This window comes from Thermobia domestica, chromosome 6, assembly GCF_964235325.1.
Source record: "Thermobia domestica chromosome 6, izTheDome1.hap1.1, whole genome shotgun sequence".
In the NCBI taxonomy this organism is placed as follows: Eukaryota; Metazoa; Arthropoda; class Insecta; order Zygentoma; family Lepismatidae; genus Thermobia; species Thermobia domestica.
The window spans coordinates 178,918,871-178,941,969 of NC_137459.1; the positions used below are offsets into that span (position 1 = coordinate 178,918,871).

The window sequence follows — 23,099 nt, forward strand, 5'->3', positions numbered from 1 at the left end:
ATATCTATCCAAAGCTGTGTTTCACACGTAATAGGGAGATCATGGGAGTGATTTGAGAGCTCAATGAACGTTTTTATTTTACTTCGATCACTTGAATGAAAAATGAATAATATTTCATAAAATTTGGTTATTTAACTGTTTCTCCTTAATTGAAAACTATTAAAATATTTTGTTAGCGCCACCTATGTGCAGTACTGTTAGAAATTAATACCCTCAAGCACTTAATGCTACAATTCCTACGAAGAATTTCAGCAGATGTTCTTTCGAATCATTTATGTTAGCTTATGAGCTCCCATCGTTTTGCAGTTTTTTCTGTAGTTTGGGAAAGAAGTGTCTTTATGTTGACGTGGCTGGTTTTGTTTGATGCAAGAGGTCTTTACCATCTGCCGTGCGGTGCATGTGCTTGAGCTATTTCAGGAAGTGCTTCTACGAGAAACCTGTAGAAGTGAGAATGTGTTAGTGGCGAGTTGGTGATACGAGAAGTGGAAATATCGATACGCAGAAGCAGCTCATATAAATCTGTTCAGTACAACTCATCAAGCGTATGTTAAACTACGGATGTTACCGTAGTATACACCCTTCATGTGGAGGCTCTGTATTGTTATGGCACGTATTATTCTTAGCTATGCATGTACGAATTGATTGCATTATTTCTTCTAAAGTTACTTAGTAAATACACTATATTTTGTAATAAGAAGAATTAACTTTTTTTCTCCAGTTTAAATATTCAGCCTTCGTGATACGCTTCTGCAAAGTTTATTCAGTTGATAATTTGAGACTGAGGACGGATGATCATTTCTTTGAAAACTGTGCGTGACCGGCTAACATAACGTGGGATGGAAAGCACACACTCTTATCACGGATCGAACCTGAGTTTTTCACATGAGAGGCTATCAAGGATGCTATAAAGTGAGTCAGCCACAAGGATAATTTCCATCATATGAAATAAGTTTGAATAAATCTTCATGGTAATAGTGTAATGATTTTATTCTGTTCGAGGAATTTCCGGGTAGTTGTTTAACAGTGATATTTATTTTCCCATGTCTATTTTCAACCCAATCATAGAAATAACCCTATCATATTTTCAACCCAATCATATTAATGTGCATATATTTACGTAGATACAGTATATTGAGCTCCCGACATATGACATAAGTATGAACGATTTCGGTATAACTGAGGATTTAACTCTTATAGTTTTATGTGGATTTAGTTTTGTTCATCAAATTTTAGATTTTTATTATAAGACTAGAGCATGCTGCAGTTGAATTTTCGTGCTCATTTGAATATTATGTAATCCAGTCACCAAGTCTCTCTTTTTCTTCAGTACTAAATCAGCGTATTACGATAATAATTCATTTAATGGCATTACGTTATATTGAAATGAAATCTTTCAGTTTAACGTCCTCGTCCCACGATTATGCCCATTAGGCTAAGGAAGACGTATGGTTAATGCAGGCGAATGATGACGGAAAAATTGGCATAATGATATCGCGGGAGGAAACGGGAGTACCCCGAGAAAACTCACGGACACGATGTTGTCCACCACAAACTTATTTGGCCGGGAATCGAACCAGGGACCCAAAGATCCAAGGGTAAGTGTTCTATCACTGACATTACGTTGTGTTAAATATCCTTAGAGAGAACAACACGTTTTTCAGAGTAAACTGAATACATGGGTCATATTTTTCTTCTCTTCATAAAGTGCAAACTTCTTTGAATTATGTGGTTGGATTGAAACAAGTTCAAATAGGATATTTCCTTTGTGAGGGCAGAGTATACATTTTAGTGTATGCCCGAAAAGAATTAGCATTTGCATGGTTAATTAGGCTTTGCTGAAAATAATCGCTACTTGCAGTCCAAGTTGTTACAACACTAGTTTCATTCAACCCAGCTAGGTAGAAGAAACGTAATTAATTACTGGCATTTTTCTCTCTTCTCCGGTCGTTCCTATGTTCATAGCAAAATAAAAGCATTCCCAGGGTGTCATCGCAACCGGTAAAGTAGTGAAGTTCAGTGGGTTGCCTATAACAGGGAAGCATTCTGATATTTATAACTTGCTCCAGTTTTTCCCCCCACTTTTTCCACGAATGGTACATAACTTGGGGATATTGTTTGACATGGGGACACTAAGCGTTTGTGTTTTTGACGGAAATCAAATACGTACCACGAACGCAGTGAACATTCGTGCTAACAATTAGAGCACTCAACGACTTTGTTTAAATGTGAAGCTAGGTAGTTCTCAGTTAGCAAGAAATCCAAGATACCGACTTCTCAATGAAAGTACAGATTTAAGTGATGTTAGATATAAATTTGTTTAAAGCGGTTCACTGAAGAGGCTCCAAAATCATAATTCTTCACGTGATTGAATATTGTATTGAACCAGCGTATCAGCTAAAGGTAATCATGAAACACACCAAGTTGGCCATTTCGTATGTCTAATTTTGAGATGATGCAGCAATTACAGAGTTCATACACAACCTGGAAAACCTGGAGAACTTGGAAATCTCAGGGAAATTGAGTTCAATATTTTCGTATGAACCCTGAATGAATTATTCATCAATTACATTTTTAAACAATTTTTGCAGGCCATTTTCATACTTTCCGGTTTTGAAATTTTGGCATTGGCAGAATGTCCATTATGCCACTTCTGCTCCAAATCGACCGTGCGTTAATACATAAATCCATGGACGAGTGATCACTGCAGAACTATCATCAAAAATATATAAATGACGATGGAGAATAATGAAATGAGTGTGATGGCTGTTATTATTATTATTATTATTATTATTATTATTATTATTATTATTATTATTATTATTATTATTATTATTATTATTTAAGTAAAACTTCGTTCATACATTTAGTTTAATGTTGTTCTTTCTTCGCAGCAGTAGTCAAGAATACTGCATTTGTATTGTGTTCCTGTGCTTAATTTAGTTCAAGGTCAGACTCCAGATGCTTGATCAACCAGCTGTGTTTATATGCTAAAACCATGAAATTGTTACGAACTATAATCATGAATCTCAACACATTATAAATCGTTAAAAATGTAATTGTGGTGTTCAGTTGAAGAATAAAACAATAAACGGGCGAAAATGACAATGCATGTTCTTGAGTAAAGTAAAATTTTAATAAAATGTGTACATACCTGTGCTCCAAATGTTAATTTCGTATTTTTTAAGACATAGATGGGAAAAGTATATTATTCTCCCAGATAACTAAAAATCCACACTTTCTCACGCTGCATATGTTAATAGTTCTCATTGTCAGTGTCGAAAAGACAGGAAGTATCCTTAACATACTTCAAGTTTGTAGTTAGAGGTTTCATGATTTATGGTTATTAATTAAATTTCTTGATATTAGTCAGTCCCGGGTTCGATTCTTGGTGGGACACTCGACGGAAAGGTATAACAGCTTTTTCAAGCCGGTCGTCCTGAGTTTTTTTTCTGAGTTTTCCTCATTCGTACCAGGTAAATGTCGGGATGATATCTAATGTACAGATCCCAGGCCGCTTCCCTCCTACCCCATTTCTTTCTTCCTTGCATCTTCCCCAGGCAATTTGGCCCTCGGGAACCATCATCATACGTGACAGACTTAAGGCTATAGATGCCGGTAATGCTCAGAAGTGCATGTAAATAATAAATACATACATTGATAGTATAGTCGAGAAATAAGTATGACCGGCCATACAGCTTTTTGTTAATTATTATTTCAGGTGACTTTAGTTTCCGTTATTTATGGTTTCATGGATTGGAGTTCGCAGTCTCATACTTTAGGTAGTTTCCTAATTTGTTCAGCGTGGTTTCTCCACAGGCTAAGTTCCTAGCACGCGTGGTTTCCTGTTTGTATGGTCATGGATATATTGCCGAAGGGAGATACTAGTCTCGGATGAGAAACGCGAATTATTTGAATCTAATCTTAAACAATTGTAGGTGCTATCGCACATAAATTCAGTACGGGAAAGGGAGGTTAACTTTAATTCAATCAGGTCTCGTTCTTGGTCAGCATGAACAACTATGGGACGTCACTGAAAATTTTATAGGGAATCGCGCGCACAATTTTTAGATACAAGCGGTTATGTAAGTTCGAACAAGCATTGTACTTTCAAGCGTCTAAGAATCCACTTTTGGGTGAATATGATGGGATCCCAGGGAAGTTCAAAGCTGCTGTGTGAACTTCCTATGGTTATTATTATTTTCGGTATAATTTCTCTCGTGCATTATTTCGTTCTTTTTTTTTTTTTTTTTTTTGTTCGTTCTTGTTCTAGTAGTTGAAAGGTGCATGACAACATATTGTTTAGCTAAATCCAGTTTTCTTATTTCATTCGTTGAAGTTCTCATCGACTAATTGCTAACAACAATTTTATTCATTTACGCATAGAATGCCCGTTCACTTATTTATTGAAAAAAAAAAATGCAATATTTGCTCGGGAAATGTGTGACAGTAATCCAGAGACTCTAATTATCCTGAAGGTACTCTTCAGTATTTCACACTCTCCTCAGTACAAACAGTTATTATTTGACACATTTCTGGAATGTTTATTTGGGAATTAAGTGCGTTTGGGTAATCGTGATTTGGATATTGCATTTCTTCGTTTAAAATTGGACCTTTTCTCAATGTTTTAAAGCTTAGAAAGCTCCAATAATAAGCAGAAGTCGCATAGCGAGCCTGAAAAACCAAATGAAGGTTATGCTTAACCAAGAAAGTCTGTATCAAGTGTAAAAAATGATTGATTGTAAGTAATTGATCGTCAAGTTTTCACTAAATATAGGTATGTTTGCTTGAGCCATACTTTTGCGAGGATGACTGACATATTCAGTTGCTACTTTTGTAAGATTTTAGTTTTGTGGTTTTTACTTGCGATGTACTACCCGTGGGAAGAAAACGGCAAGTATGATTGAATCTGCTGTGCACTGGGAACTATTATATACCACTTTCCAATCCCCATAGTTCGGAAGTTGATCATTATTTTACAATGGCAAAATGAAGGTCATTAGTTTGTATTGAGTATAATTTTTATGTTGACAAGTTCATAAACGAGTCCACTCATTTCTTCTGAGATGTGTGCGAAACAAAAATAAACATTTAGCTAATTGTATCATAATTAGCTAACTTCTTCATTGATACTGCTTTGGATATTTCGCAATATATGACGAGCTGTAAAGTAGGTGAGTAAAAAAAATAAATAAAAAAAAAGTCATATTTTCTATGAACAAACTAGAAATAATCTGGAAAGCTTGATTTTGAGAAATAGGAAATGATCTTGTGAAAGGAATATATTTGTTATATTGTTGGACTATTTGTGTGTATAATTTTGGTCGCATTCATGGACAGAGTGACGCCGTGTGGAGGAGTTTTGTAGCTGTCTCTTAGCTCAATCTGTAAGCGTTCCGAAGAGATTTGTTCGAAGCAGCGCGCAGATGCTTGTTACTTCTAACTTAAAAATAGATACAGGACAGATTACCGACGAGGAGGAAACTCGCTGATAGACACAATCCACATATTTTTGGTTCCAAAATAGTGAGAAAGCAAGTCATATTTATAATTGGCAAATAAAGAGCAAGTTGTTACACTGCCTCTCAAACTGTAACTGTTTCAAGCTATTATATGAAATTCTCGAATTAATCAGTCAGTACGTTTAAAAGCAGCAGTTTGCTTGTAGTTATTACAATGTTGATTTTCTATACTGAAGAAGGAAGCAAGATTATTTTGTGCTGTCAAAAGAATTGAATATTGTTTAGTGAAATCCCTTATAATATCCATTTTATAGCATACCTAAAGGTTTTTCGATTTTCTTGTTCACTATATGGCCACTGTTTACATTTATAGAGTACAAAATACATTTACGAAGTAAAAATTAAAGAAAAGCACTAATTTTACTGATTTGTACCGAAATAGATTTTGTATTTATCAAACAAATAATTCAGTTTATACTTCTCTCTCTCTCTCTCTCTCTCTCTCTCTCTCTCTCTCTCTCTCTATATATATATATATATATATATATATATATATATATATATATATATATATATATATACTGTGTTGAATCAAATCGTACTACTAATAGCTGCTGGATTTTTTTACATGCTGTATTGTAAGCAATCCAGGGTTGTTGATCCATTAAAGCAGTGTTATTTACATGTTTTATTATTTTTTTTATACAGTAAAATTACATATTTTACGACTACGTTTAACCTTTTCTTTCTTTCTTGAGTTTTCTCTTTACTGCATTGAATACTCTTAATATAAAGACACACAGTTGTTTTTAGCGTGAAGTAGACAACATACTTGCTGTAGTATTAGCCTTCTTAATAAAGTATCGATTCAAGCATTCTCTTGTGTGTGGGTAGTAGTTAACAATATATGTAAACTAAGACAATAATTAGAGTAACGTACGGGGCCGCGCTGGCTCAGTGGTAGTGTTCACCTCCGGAGCATGGAGTCCTTGGTTCGGTCCCAGCTCGTGCCAAGTAATCTTTGTGGACAAACACCGTATGAGTGGGTTTTCTCGGGGTTCTCTCGTTTCCTTTCAGTTTCTTCATTGAACCATTTCATTCATTTCTCATCACCGTCTCCTTTAGCCTAACCGACATAACCGTAGGGCATAAAACTTAAACATTTCATTCTTTAAGGAAGCGGGAGGGGTGAAATATCTGAAAAACTGATTAATTACGCATTTTCTTTAGTTTTAAGTAATAGGAAAGTGGAAAAGCGTATACCGTTCTGGAGGCAAGAAGTCGTATTACCATATGATGTTCATTAAAAAAAAAAAAAAAAAAAAAACCTGTTGTAGCATTTGCAATTTAGGCTAATATTTCAGCTCAATATCCCACTTAACATCCTCACATAATAGACTGCTTTGAAGAGAAGCCGCATAAAAAAGTGAAGAGATTAAATGAGGTACTCTTGAATGTTAACGTGTTTGTTGCTTTATTGTTTTTATTTTTATTTCTTTTTTACGCGCTTACTACTGCGTGACCCATCGGTAGATCACGGCAATTTCATGTTTGTGTCCACCTTCCACCGATGGATCATCTCCGCTGTTTTAAAATGCAATGCAATATTCACTTATCTGTAAATCAGTCTGCTCAGATTGATTTTTGAATTAAGCATATATATATATATATATATATATATATATATATATATATATATATATATATATATATTTATTAATCGTAAACATGTGAAACACTCAACATCCCAGACAGTACAATGCACGTACTGTACCCGTATAGTACATGCACAATTACACGGATTCAACATGTGCATCATCTGTATAAATGCACGCCTGTACATGTAATGCGCATAAGCGTCACAGGTCCTATTCAACATCTTCATGTGTGTAGTACATGTGCAATGCACACGTCCTGTACAAGTGATTTACACGTAGCACGTGTTCGATTTACATGTAGTGCACAGGTGATTTACATGTGGGACAGAGGTGATTTACACGTAGCACACAGGTGATTTACACGCAGTACCCAGATAACTTACATGTAGGATGCAGGTGATTTCCTCGTAGCGCAGACGTGATGTAAAAGCATATTCGAGATGCAACAAAATAAAATAATTTATATATTTGGTGCCTTACGCAGTAACACCATAACACTAAAGACATCATCTTCAAAGTATGTCAGAAGTAACTAATAATTGTCAGTGAGAATTGTACTTTTCGAGTTTATTATTTGCAATGAGCGAAGCTTTAGGTAGTATATTTGACATGTTTGCCAAGTAACAAATAACGCAACATGTTTTGCTGTTATGCGGTCACGAAAATAATTTTGTAAACCTACGAGCTGTCTGACAGTAGTTACATCAGTACAGTGCTGCCACCTTTTGATCTTAAATCCTAGCTCAGCAGACGTTACGGAGTTTTTACAGTCATTCAGCTGTTATTCGTCGAAAAGTCTGTTACACCGCCTGGAAGAAAAACGACAACCTTCAATTAAAAGTACTACAGCCATATTGCATGTTTTAAATACTGGGAGAATGAAGGTAAATGTATACACTTGCACGGTATTATGGACGTGTCATACACATGTGCAGTAGCGTATTTAAATGTGCTTCATCCACGCAAATGCACACGTGCACATTACACGTGTACTTTATACGTGTGTTTCATCCACGTAAATGCATATGTGTATATAACGGCTTAGGCACGGGTTATGTAAATGTGTGCTTCATTCACACAAATACACATGTGCACATTCACGGCTTAAGCACGGGTTATATAAACGTGTGTTTCGTCCATGTAAATGCACGTATGCACATGCACGACTTAATCACTGGTTATGTACGTGTGCTTCATCCACGCAAATGCACATATGAATATAACGGCTTAGGCAGGGTTATATAAATATGTGCTTGATCCATGCAAATGCATATGTACACATGCACGACTTAATCACGAGTTATGTACGTGTGCATAACCCACGCAAGTTCACATGTACGGCTTAAGCACGGGTTGTGTGTGTGTGCATCATCCACACAAATGCACATGTGCACATGTACGGCTTATGCATGGATAGTGCACATGTGCCGTACACGTACATGTTGTCTGGGATACTTGCGGCTCATTCATGTACTTTACCCTTACATGTGTCGGCAGTGAACATGGATTTCCACTTTTTAGGTAAATTTTAGACTCACTCAAAACAGCTACTAGTTCCTTACAATTCTTTCTTCTTTTTTTAAAAAAGAATAGAGCATAACTTCCAACAGTACCACTCACTTGTCCGTATTATAAAACAGAAACGGGAAAATTAGGGAAAACCGGGAGATTTTTCGATTTTTTTTTTCAATTTTTGCACCCCTCTGGCTCGGGTCTGTGTTCACGTACAAATCTGAAAATCTATTAAAAAATACGTAATTATGTACACAATGCGTATTCAAAATTTCAATTCGATATATTGAAAATAGGGCAGATTTTTTTTGAATATATATATATATATATATATATATATATATATATATATATATATATATATATATATATATATATATATACACACTGGTGTCCAAAAAGATAGCAGAATCCTAGTCCACATGGACCAAACCTACCTGACGGATCCTAGGGATGCAAAACGTAGACACCTGCGTGAAAAAAGTGTGCAAGGGAAGAATAAAACAAAACACACAATCCCAACACCTTTATTTGACAAAACTCACCATAGTTGAAAACGACCCAATGTGTGTGGCGAGAAGACAAATGAGTTTGTGGTAGATCAAGAGCATCAGTAAGGCGTGTGGTCAACCCGCGCGGCTATACAGGCTGCGCAACGTCGTTCCATGCTTCCGATCACTTCGTTGATGAGGTTTATCGGTATCCTTGGCCACTCCGCCCGAAGGGCAGTACACAGGTCCGGAATCGTTCGTGGTGGGGGCTGTCGGGCTGCAGTCCCCCTTCCCAATGCATCCCAGACATGTTCTTTTGGATTCATGTCTGGGCATTGTGCAGGCCACGACATGCGTCGAATATCTTCCTTATCCAAAAAAAAAAAAAAAAAACACCACACCTGCCTGATAACAACGTGCGTCGTCATCCATCAATATGAATGATGGTCCAACTGCACACCGAAACAGTCTCACACGGTTCGAGCACCTCATCACGGCATCTTTGGCCAGTCAAATTACCGCCCTGAAAGACATGTAGGTCAGTACGGCCATTCAGCATGATGCCCGCCCAAACCATCACACTCCCACCACCAAATTGGTCCCTTTCAATGATGTTCTGCGGGTTGTAGCGCGTCCCCTGTTCTCTCCATATCAGTGTCCGTCGAAAATCTGACTGCAAGCTGAATCCCGACTCATCCGAGAACAGAACGTGCCCCACTGTTCCATGGCCGAGTGCCTGTGTTCTTGACTTTACCCCAAGTGGGCACTTCGCTGCATACGAGAGAGAAAGGGACACACACGACGGGGCGTCTTGCGAAAAGACCAACCTCATGCAGTCGCCGGTACACCGTTTGTCTTGAACACGTGCTCCTGTAGCAGCTGCAAGCTCTGATGACAGTTGCTGTGCTGACATCGACCGAGTCCGACTTGCTCTTACCGACAGATACCGGTCCTGTCAAGGGTTTGTGACTCTTGGGCGACCCGGAATTAGTGCATGGGCAATGTTGCCGGTGGTTTGAAGCCTGTGCCACAGCTGTGAGATCACCCTTTGTGGTACATGCAGTGTTTTGGACATCTCCATTTGTTTGCCCAGCTTCCAGCCGTCCGATTATCCTGCCCCGTAAGACACGGTCTAATGTGGATCATCGTGGTATGTTGAAGCCTTCACGACGCACTAACACTATTGCCAACACGTCTGCTTTGCATACGACTCAGCAATCGACTGTGGTGTGGTGCAAAACTTCAAAAGCCTGAAAAGCTTTCCGAGTACACTGTGCAGATGGAGGAAGAAGGTACCAATTTGCGTAACTCTTCCCAGCCATTTTAACTGTTGCAGTTTCCATTGCTAACTCTAAAAATCGTTAAAACTAATTATCTCGTATTAAAGAGCATCCATGGAAGAAACAAACTACGTGAAAGAATTGATAAAAAATGAAAATATTGGCAAGCTTGCAACAGGAAGGCAATAAACATAACAGTGTAATTCTTGTACGTCAAATATAGCAATTATACTCATAAGTGAGGTATTAAAATGTTTTCAATTATTTTAAATACTTTGGATCTTGTCAAGACATAGAGGTAAACTGAATAAATTAATCATGTTTAACAAAGTAGAAAAGAAATAGTATAACTGAAATAGCATGCATATAGAGATAGGGCGTAATTTCCGCGTTTGTTCTACGCGCTGTTAATACTACATATGGCACTGCTTCATATTCTTCAAATGTTTATGATTTTATGTTATGATACCATTCCTCTCAAAAATAGGGATTGACGTTTATGGAATATGCCTTACCTGCTGGTCTAGTAGCTAGCGCGTGGACCTTTGGTGTACGTGGTCAAATGTTCGATTTCCAGTAGGAGGGCGTACAAAATAATTTCACAAGCATACTTTTCAAATAAGCAAGCTTTTTAACCTAAATGTTAAAACCGAGGGACATTATTATTTTTTTTAAAGAAGAAAAATATTTTCAATTTTTGGTTACAAAATATAAATCTGAAGTCCATAAAAAGTAACACACGATCCATCGTCGATCGTGATCGAATAGACAGGTCATCATTTTCTGCTACAATACGATGAATTTTAGGATGTATTGCTGCTTAGGTGAACGTTCTTTGTTTTTCTTGTCTTATCTTCTTACAGAGCTTGGGTTCTCATTCGGTAAAGGTTTCGGTCAATACAATGCAAAACAAAAAAAAAAAAAAAAAAAAAAATGAACTAACTAAAATAAAAAAGGCGATAACCGGCATAACATTTTAATTAGTCAGTGCATTTCTGCGATGAGATTCGCAAATTTTGCAAAGACCTATATAGAGTGGGGCCACAGGCATTTTCTTGCGTGGAGTAGGAATCTTTCCTTGACTTCAGTACGATTGATTTTTTTTTCAAACTTTCATTATAGTTGTGGTTCCAAGTAATGCAGCTTCAGAGGTCTTATAAATTAATTCTGAAAGTTTTAATGCCTATCTGTGCTGCCAGGCTGCGGAAACATGAAAAATAATCTTTAATATCGATTTCTTTTTCACTGGTAGAAAAAATATAGCTTGCTTTCTTTTCTACTTATAACACCATGGAGAATTGGCAACCGTTGTCTGCAGAAATAACACTTGAAATATTATCAACTGCTGTAAGAAAATTGGATGTTCAGCTAACAGAAATAACGCAGTATAACAACAATAACAACAAGACAATAACTAGAGCACAATAACACAAAAGGAACACACTAACACAAGGAAAGCAAGTCAACAGTACTACTCATACACGTCACAAGGAGTCTCATTCCGTATATTCTCAGAATTTGAGAATCACAAGGCAAAAATGCAATATGCATGTAAATCCACATGTGATTATCGGAAAGTAAAATTTTGAGTTGGGTTGACGCAGATAGTTGTGAATGAGCCCCAAGGTCAGTGGATTATATTCCCGCCGCCGAACGACGTGGCAACAACTAAGTTGCGCGCTGAATGACGTCACGTTGTTTTCCTGATTTCTAAACGTGAGATTCAGAACAGTGCATCGCCAGTTTTTTTCTATTTTATCTGGATACTTTGATAGTGTATTTCCCAGCATGATAACGCATAATCCATACCATCAGGGTAGCCAATTGTGCTGTATTCGGTACTCTTCTGCCATGACTTATTAAATATCTTGATCTAAGTGATATCAAGCATACGACGTTTTGGAACGTCGAAAAAAAAAAAAAAATTCGCAAAGCTTCAGGCGTTATCATCGCCCGTGAACATTGAGCCTTAACAGCGTTTGCATACGTCCCCGGCAATGCCGGTTCCGGTTCCGATAATGCCGCAGTGGCAATGTAATCAAAAGGTAGCTTGCACACGCTTTTCGACCCGGCAAAGAAGCCGGTGGAACTTCCGGGACCAGTAAATGCAGTCTACCTAGCCGCCGGCAATGTCAGGTGTCGGCTCCGGTTTTGTCAGCTACAATACTTGCTTATGCGTGGATGCACACGCAGCCGGTAATGCCGGAGTCGGCTTGCTGATAGGTTTCTTCAATCTAGCTACAGCGAGTGAGTAGCAAGGCGTTGTGTGTTCTTGTTTCTTTTCCTGTATTTGGATTTTTTTGTTTACTTCATTTTCTTTCACATCACTTCAATATATAATGAAGAATGAAATAATCAAAATGTTGTGAGGTACCACAAATATAGCGGCTTGCTATTTACATAAATTCTCAGCAAGGGAAATTCGGATCTTGTTTGAATTACCTAACTAGGGCAACGCAGAAAGTGAGTTTCACAGATGTATGTGTATATATTAGTTTATCTTCTACAGCCGAAACTTACTTAAATGATTTAAACAAAGGGGTCGTTGGATTCGTTTTGATAGAGAATATGTCTTAGCATATATGAAGTCATAATAAAAAATCAACCTGGCGGAAATGAACAAAATGGAGATAGGAAGAAATTACGAATCCAGGACAGTTGGCCAGTGTTTATCCTGTTAATCATGCAACCCAATATGCAGGGTATAAATAACCTTCATAATAAGAAAACAAGGTTTTAAATTTCCATCATAATCGAAGAATTAGGCATTTCCAAGCATAACAAAGATTGTAAATAAAATTAAAGTAAATAAAAACTAAAGCACAACTACAGAAAGAACTGAGAAAGCACAAACAGAACAAGAAAATTTCCAGTCTTGTGGTTGCATGCTGCTTTACCCTATAGATCATAATAAAAATATTCATGTACTCTGTGTTTAGTCTGGCATTTGTACCATAGAACGATTGTGGACTGAGTGAATAGGCAACCGCAATGCTGCCTTTTCAAAACCTATTAATATTATATTTTAAATACCATGATATCAACCATCACGTCCAAACTACTACTCGGCACCGCATTATCGGGATGTGCGTGCAAAGCAGCGCCGGCATCGACATTGCCGGATGCGGCACCGGTTTTGCCGGTCGAGTGTGCAAAGCAGCTCCGGTTCCGGCATTGTTGGTACGCCGGCATCAAGACGTGTGCAAACGCAGTAACGCAAGTTGGGAATACCGTATTCAGAGCAGACAACCAGCAGTTGTAAGACGATTTTTTAAACAGCTGTTTGTGTGACCACTTGGATCGCCACACGCCATTTTCGTATAAGCATTATATGCATGTCTGTCTTGTTTAAGTAATATCGTGTATTACGTGTTCCGATTTTTTTTTTAACACACTGCATGTTGGAACCATTAACATATATCAAAAATTACCTCACCTACGTACTTTGGTGCAAATCCGTCGATTTATACTGGGTGTTGTAATATGTGTTTCTACCAGAATATAATGTTTTCATGTCTCCCTTTGTTATATCTAATGCCGATCTATGCATTCCCAAGTGGTTGAACTGAATTATCAGACCCATCAGAAAACAAATTATTGAATTAAGAAGGCACTGTGGTTTGCAGAAATACTAGTTGGAAAATTTTGTACAGATTTGGACCTCATTTTTAAATTTGCTTTATTAAATCGACTTGCATGTACAAAGTGTTCCGTAATAAACCGACAAACTTCGCATACAGTTCGGGGACGTCAATACAAGAAATGAGTTTATCTGCGACTTTAATCGGAAACACGTGCTCCTCCGTGGCTAAGCGGTTAGCGTACACGCCTATGGCGTGGGAGATCCGGGTTCGATTCCCGGCGGGAGCTCAAGTGGTTCGGATTCCACGTTAATCAGTAGGTCCACGTCTCATATAGCCTCGCTGCTGAAAGGGACGCTAAACTAAACTAAACTCAACTCAACTTTAATCGGAAACACGTATTTTCCGTTCCTTCGAATATTTCTGGCTACGCCTATGGTGCTAGAAGTAAATCGCCGATACAATTCATCAGTGATGGTGGGAATGGATGATTACCGGCTTCTTAGAATAACCCTTTTCAAAAATCACTCTTTCTAGATGCGAAGATGTAAGATCGACTTGTTCGGTTTTGAGTTGTGAATATACCATAATACAATATTTCCACTTCACTTTGACACCGGAAACAGCAGAACTGAATGTGTTTCGGAAGGCGGAATATTCCAAATCAATTAGTTACATAAGTAGCATTTAATCATGTTGATAGTCTATGAATTCCATAAAATTGACAATTCAATATATGCAAAGACCTAAACTCGGTATTTTTAAAAATGTTATACCTACAGTAAAAGCATAGTTCTGTAGATACAATGTACTCCTGTGTCTTATGAGTAGGGCTCGGAAGTCGAAGACCTAAAAGTTGCCTAAAAATGACCTATAAAAGATCTAAAATATAAAAAAAAGACCTAAAACTGAAAAAAGACGTAAAAATAAGACCAAATTTAATTAGAATTACATATGTAATGGGTATAATGCTCAAGAAATACAAGCTTCTGGTAGGTTAAGGGTCTGTCCTTCCTCCACAAACTGAAGTACAAACTAAAATGGGAAAACTTCCCCACCCTCACTCCCCCTTGCCTCCTTATTTGACTTGAGATTGTTACAGATCTGGTCTTATCTGCCCAGTCGTTGAAGAATGTCTTGTCTTTTGAATTTTCTTCACTAAAGAAAATATGTTTAAGAGGTGGTAGTGATTCGAGTTAATGACCAGTTTATTTATTGTCGAAAGATGAAGGGAAAAAAAAGACTTTAAGACCTACGAAAACCTTTAAAAATACCAATAAATAAAAAAAGCCGAAAAAGGCAAAAAAAAAAAGACAGTATTCTACCATTTTTACCATTCTGGCTTACAGTGACCCAAAATGAACGCATATTATGTTAAGCCTCGTCTTTGGGCACTTACCAAAAAAAAAAAAAAAAAACGAGCCCTACTAATTAGTATCTAAAATTACTACTTATCAGACATCAATACATAACTTGCTCTACTAGCGACAGAAATAACCACCTGTCAATATAATAGTAATAATAATAATAATAATAATAATAATAAAGCTAAAGAACAAGTCACGAAAGAAGACATGGGTCATACTCAGTTTCAATTCAAACATGAAGAGTACTGATAATGCAGAAAAATATAATAAAGTTTTGCCCTCGTAGCAATATTAACTTCATCACTTTCGGTAATTTACTTCATTTGATATGCTTGGCACTCAGTAGCAGATGAATATTTATTGGAATACTTTATTTTATATTACACTTACTTATATGCCGATTAACCTTACGAACACATACTGGCTGGCTTTATGTATTATTATTATTATTATTATTATTATTATTATTATTATTATTATTATTATTATTATTATTATTATTATTATTATTTACACAGGAAGTTGAAGATATCCATAATTTGACGCAGAAGTACATAAATGTTAAATGTTCTGAAAGTTCAATACATAATTAGGAACGTTTTACATACTGGCCAAAAGTTAACAATATTATAAGCAACAAAAATATTATTATATATTTGACTGGTCCAGATATAAACAGCACAGTTTATATTGGTGAAAAATAAAATGTGCACAGGTATTTGGCTATTCACATTCCATTACATGCTTCCTTTCATAAATTCCATGCGTGAACAACGTCATCACGATAAATTTATTTCGTCGTTGTTTTGTATCTTGGTTCCCGATAGAAGTGAATTTGAACAAAATTTAATTGGAAATATACGGACTTAGAAATTGCGGGTTATATGTATCATTGCATCTTGTCATGTGATTCGTAGATCTCACGAGGCTAGTCACTTCACTGATTATTCATAGGAGTTTAAAGATCAACTAAAATGGCAAAGGTGAACAGTTGTATTAAAGAAAATCGGCGTTCAGTCAGTAACGTAACGAGACTAGTTGTCGCCCTGGGCAAGAACTCGTCTTAGCGCTCCCCCCACCAAATCAAAACGCTCCCAAACTACCCCTGATATTGGCATCACACAATTATCCTATTCCAGTTTTTTCTTCAAGTGGTAAAGCTTAATTTCAAAATTGCAATACATATTTTAATTTTTAGTACAAGATAAAACAACAAACTAATTAGTATTTGATTGCCAAATAATATAAGAATAGAATGCTTGACAGATTCTTACAATCTTATAATAACAGCAGACATCAATGTTTTTTTTAATTATATCGGGATGTGCATATGGGTAGAATGAATCGACAGTCAAGCTGTCGTCTCAAATATTATAGTTGGACATTTTGCAAATCTCTTAAATCGATGTAAGTTAAATGAAAACACACAAGAAGCTGCAACTAAAGCTTAATTTTGTGGGCTCTTTTGGCTGCAAATGTTTTTACCATATCCTCAAAAGATAGCCTTGAAGCTAACTTATGCAGTGTAGATTTGATACTAAGTTTGGTGAGTTGTTGTTGTCCTGTGAAGGTTCTTTTTTATGATCTTTGGTTTGCTAAAACTTATTTCCTTGCCTTACAGTGAAAACAAATATTTGCCCAATTTTGCGCCTCCCCAATCAGGCGCACGGAGCACAAGCCCCATTCCCCCTTAGTTACGTCACTGCGTTCAGTGAGAACGCAATATATTTGTGTACGCCACAGACTAGACCACATTCGACTAGATGTCGTGCACAGCACAGTTTGAAGTTGAAAGCCATTACAAATAACTTCGAAATGTATGTAAGAAAGTTTATCATATATCCGATAGTAAAACTTCACGAAATTTAAAACATTTTTGTTGATCTGATCTAAATACATGCATTACGTACTCCATTCAGCGTTTCTAAGCACGAAAATTGGTAGTAAGTATCAGCGATAGTTTATCATTATTTTAAACAGTGTATGTGCGTATTCAATTACCTGTATGCATAATTTGAATTCTGTTGTCATTAAATATAACCTATTTTTGCTATAATTATTATGTAAAATATTTACGTAATGGTAAATAATTCCTTTAAAATTTTTTCCCTGACGCTTTACTACCTTAAGTATCCAAGGACAATGTTCGAAGTTCATCGGAAAATACGAGGAAATTTGTTGAGCTTGCAGTTCTTTTGCTTAATTCATTGAATATACCAGATAGTGTAAAAGGTGTAGAGCCTTCGTCGTATGAGATAGCTGTTGGAAGGGCATTGTGCATCACGAGCTGCTATTGCCGCGCTAAGCGGAACAACAGACTCAGGCCTGTAGTATCGATTATTGGCGAGAGTGCATCTAGCAGTTAAGAAGAAACGACCAGAAATGGTCATCAACGGTGTCATATACCACACTGACAACTCCAGATTGCATATATCTTTAACAACCTGTCAGAAACTTAAACAACTTGGCTAACAGGCTTTAATGCATCCATCGTATAGCTCGAATCTTGCACCGTCAGACTAGTTGTTTCGAGCTCTGCAGAATTCCCTGAATGGTGTTAAATTAGGACTAAAGAGGCCTGTGAAAACCACTTTTTTTTATTTATTATTATTACCAGAACCAAATAAGTTCTATAGCGACGGGATTATGGCGTTGTCAGAAAAATGGCACAATGCTATCGAACAAATCGATACACATATGGTTTCATAATTGTATTTACAAGCACAATAAATATATACTCAATAACATTTCACATCTCGTTCCTTTAAAACACTATTCAGTATTTGCTCCTATGGCGTACAATTGTTGAAATACCAATATAGACATGAATTTCAATCTATATGGTGATATTTGCAAATGCAAATGCTGTAGTACGTATTTTTTAGTAACTGCAGTTAAAATGAAATTAGACTGATAATTAATGAAAGTATAGTTCACTTAAAAACTAATGGAATGGAAACGCGGAAGGAAACAACACAGAAAACTCACGTACAAAGTTGCACAATTGGGAATCGAACTAGCTATATCTCGTACCAGTTGTTAGTGTTCTATGACTAAGCTGTCCTGCTCTAATTGCAGATAGGTCGAGATATTTAGTTTGTTTAGTCACTTTGCTTAACAAAAAAGTCAATATTCGCTAGGGAATATTGATTCAAATTGCTGAAACACCCTAAGTTGCTTTCCTTTATATATATATATATATATATATATATATATATATATATATATATATATATATATATATATATATATATATATATATATATAATATCTGGATGTTACATTGAATTATTCATATGTATGCAGTCAGTTAGTTATATATTGGTTAGATTCAAGTTTAGCGTTACCTATAACTACCAAACTTACATGAAACGGAATTTGCAGCTTAAGATAGAATTCGAATCATCGTAATGCGTTTAAAATTTAGTACTTTTCCACTGGGATTTCGTACACTAAAGACGCACGCGCTAGCCATTAGTCCGGCAGAGAAGATTGGGCTACTTCACGTGAACAGTTAAGTTTGAATAACAACTAAATACAACAAACGTATATTGGTAAAAATATCTATATTTAACGTAAGAACTTGCATACATCGAAAGAAAAATAATCGTAACCAGCCCAGGTGAACCAAATTCAGAAGCTCTCAATGCGCAATGCTGTGGAATACATACTCTCTTGTCTAGCCGAGCGTGTCTCTGGTAACCAAAAGTAGTGACCTTTAGTTCCTAGGCGATGGACATATTTGCCCACCGAATTTCGTTCCGATCTTGCCAGCAGCTACCGAGAAATAAAATACAATATGCAAGACAAGCCGAGCTTGGCTACCAATTATAGAAATATGTACTCTCTAGGCGATGGACTACTTGCCTACCGGATTTTTATTTCCTGGACGGTGGGCTATTTGTCTGCCAAATTTAGTTTTGATCCGGGTACTAGTTACAGGGAAAAAGGTATACCCTCACACACACCAGGAGTGAAATTATAATTTCCCGTATGTTTGTTGGAAGCTATAAAAGTCAACATTCAATTTTCAAGCATGAACAGTTCTGTATAGTTAATATTAGTACTGGCTACAAGCAAACCAGCTTATAGCCTGGATATAGATTGCGGATACACACCCGACTAAACAAACATTATGACAACCTAACTAATATCTGGTATGTCCATCTAAGGTTTGCAAGATAGCAGCAGTGCGATTTGGCATGGAAGCAGCGACGCCTTGATAGATGCCTGGATGCATGACTATCTACATCTGCCGTACAAGTTGCTTAATTCATGTACATTTCGTGTAGAGAAGGGATTTGCTTAAATACAGTGATATCCCAAAGGTGTTCAATTGGGTGAGTTTGGGGTCTATTGCAGCAGTCAGTTTACCAATGCACTCATCGAACCGCTGCAACACGATAATGACTTTGTGACAAGGAGTATTATTTTGCTGAAATATATTACCAGCTGGGCGACATGAATGGATGTACATGGTTGGGAATGTTTTATCAGTGGCTGGGAACAGTCATGATGCCTTCACACGTACTACCGGGCCCATTGGATGACCATGTTAATCATAAGAGCCAGCCACTACTGGTCTGTCGCACTGCACAGGTCTCAAGCAGCTGATCACCTGGAAGACGATGGATTCTGACCCGGCCATCGAGATGATGAAGACGGTATTGTGATTCATCGGCCCATGCAACGTTGTCATTGCTCAGGTACATGTCCATTTCACTCGTAATCTACAATGCAGTGCGGTTAACATTGGTACACGTCTGTGATATCGACATGAGAGGTCCATATTTAATAGTTCACGGGGAACTATGTGCTGATGTGCTTTGTTCACTGTCAATACATGCTGCTAATTGTGTCAGTTTGTGCTCTATCCTGTTATACCAACTTGGACAGTCAACAATGTCCTACATTTTAATGAGGTGTGCCGCCCCCTGTCTTATGGTATGGCATTGGTTTTACAATTTATTCCACATTTTAGAAGACGATAACCACAACAGATCGTGAACATTCGACAAGTGTAGCTGTTTCCGAGATGTTCGTTCCCGACTGTATCGCTATCACAGTCTGGCTCCAATCAAATCGATATATTGTCACGCTTCCAAGAGCCAGCATCTGGTGAGCTGTTTTCCTATGCACCGTGGCTTTTACGTCAGTCCATCATCTTTGTTCAAGAAGTAGGCGGTGGTCATAATGGTTTGGCTGATGAGTGTGAGTAATGTTCAAATATAAATAGTGGGATCAGGCAGTAACATAATATCTGAATGCACATCTGGCCATAATTTCTGACTTGCATAGTGGTGGTTTAGTTTGTTTGCAGTGTAAATTCAGTAATATTGTTGTTTATTGTATAAATTGAGACAAACATTAATTCCCAAATGAAATATGCACGTAAATTTGCATAGTCATTAGCTATAAGTATTTGGTTATGCATTTATGTTTGTGTTGGAACTTAATTAATGAAAAAAAAAAGTCACAAATGGGGAATTGCATACGAATAGTTCAATTTTCTTATCAAATGGAGTGGCGTAAGCAAGACAGCGGTTCGGGATTCAAATTTCTCCTCGAGTGAGATATGGGAAAATGAACATGCACAAGGAATTTCTCAAAGGGGACTTTATGTGGACAGACTGACACGCGGAAAATTGATACAGAAAAGGAACTCCTTGGCCGCGTACCTACTGCCTTGCTTCTCACACCATTATATTGTTCAGGCATTACTTTTTTCTAAACTATGTTGACCCGCTTGCTGTGTCGCACCTTTCCTTTGTCCGCAATGAGGTGTCACACGTCGTTTTGCCGCCATTTGAGACAGCTTGTAACTCGGAAACGACGCCGAATTTAAGAAAATATCACATAAACGTTTTGCTTGTTTTCGTGTGATGAATCAACTCCCAAGCGTTGTAAACGACCCTTCTTTACACCCTGTATATATAATCATTCTTGTCCTGAAATAATGAAGTTGAGTTCTTCAACCACCTAGTTTGATGATTAAAAAAAAAAAAAAAAACTCCGCGTACGCATTGATGAAAAATGCATATTATTAAGTGTTGTAATATGTTAATAAATCTACAATACAGTATGTGGAAAAAGCTATATGATAATAATTGTTCATAAGGGAGAAATTCAACCTGTCTTACGGCATTATGTTAGTTTTTTTTTTTTCGTGTAAAAATATTTAGTTGTGAAATCTTCAGGGATATACTTTCTAAGTTAAAAGGGACGTTTGAAAATGCAAACTAAGTAAAGTACAGGGTTGCTATAAATAACTCGTCGAATTTTAAAACACTGCGTTTTCCAAAATATTGTACGTATAACCACGATGAAATACATGGAAGGAAGCTGGTAAATTTCAAATTTTGTTTACGACACATCAACTGGCTGTACGAGTGCAGTGCAATTACAAAATTCGGAGGAAAACATTCTATGTTTTTGTTGCCTAAGATGTTCATGTGTTACCAAAGTGCAATGTGCATTCATAAGCTAATAAATGCGTACGCAAATAAAAGCCAGGTCACCAAACCAGTCTGAGATGGTATCGAAAGATCGATACTGGTTTCATATATAACCTGAAAGCACTGAAGTCCAAGCATTTCTGACGAAACAACGTTGCGAGTGAAGTAGAATTTCATACGCAGCCAACAAAAATCTACAGTCACAAGAAGTCATGAGCTTGATATTCTAGAACAAACTGTGCAGATGTGATCCAAACAAGACCGTTTGGACATCTCGCAATTAATAGTCGGAATACAAAGGCTGATACACTTAAATTGAGTCGAATTTGAATGTGCAACTTAGGAAATCCCGTGTTTCCACCACCGATTGTGTTCGATCTGCACGCCACTTCTGTTGACTATCGCCGGCATCGGAATTTCCATTGCAAGAGAGGGCAGTGTAGGTGGACCATGGGTATTGCATCCCATTCCACTTAACAGACTTTTAGCAGGGCGGTGACGGTGCGGACTTGACAATGGAACAGACGCTGCGTGAGGGTTCAGAAGGCATAAGAGTTCATTAGGCTGGCATCTGAACTCTTGACAGGGATATCGGAGATTGCTATTGCCGAAATCCAGTTTCCTGTTTCATATGGCGATATAAATCAGCGATGTTTTCGCTATGTGACTGGATGTCTTGCCTTGTCTCAATTTCACCTGGTTCAAGTCTTGTCCGTACAATGCTGGGATTTCATGCTGGTTCATTTCAGCCAGGACACGAGTCTGTTAGTACGCAGCACTGATTTTGACGTTTCGCTTCAATTTTCGGAGACGCACGACAAACCACCATAAACATGAACCCTTTTGGGAAACTGTTTTAGCTGCTCGCATTGAAGTGGTGGGCTCAGGACTCTGTGACGCATATTTCATACGGCAAGACCTACTCAAATTTTGCACATTGCACATTTCTGTGGTGTGCGACGCCGTGAACTTATCTTCTGAAGGCTTTACAATGAACCCTCTAAGAATCTGTTCAGTTTTGGCCGCATTAGAGTACGCTTGACCATACTGCTTTACTACGTGACTGACGAATACTTGTGCTTGCAACGTGGCCATCTCACGGTGATGGGTTGTGCATGCACAATACAGTTGAATATTAACTTCGGCTTAGTTTAACTGAATCAATCTTTGTATGTGGGTAGCGAAAGGAATTTCGCACCAGAGTGCAAAAATCATTCTAGGCTAAATATTTTAATCGAGCATGTGTAGGGCAACGGCTGACTATCATCCATGCTCCGGCAATGACCATCGCCCAGT

The 23,099-nt window shown here is 37.3% G+C and overlaps 1 protein-coding gene across 13 annotated transcripts in view; it reads left to right on the forward strand.

The window, feature by feature from the left end:
* fne (ELAV like RNA binding protein found in neurons) overlaps nt 1-23,099 on the forward strand; it is a 259,257-nt gene that overhangs the window by 75,485 nt on the left and 160,673 nt on the right. The gene's annotated exons all lie outside the window — the stretch shown is intronic.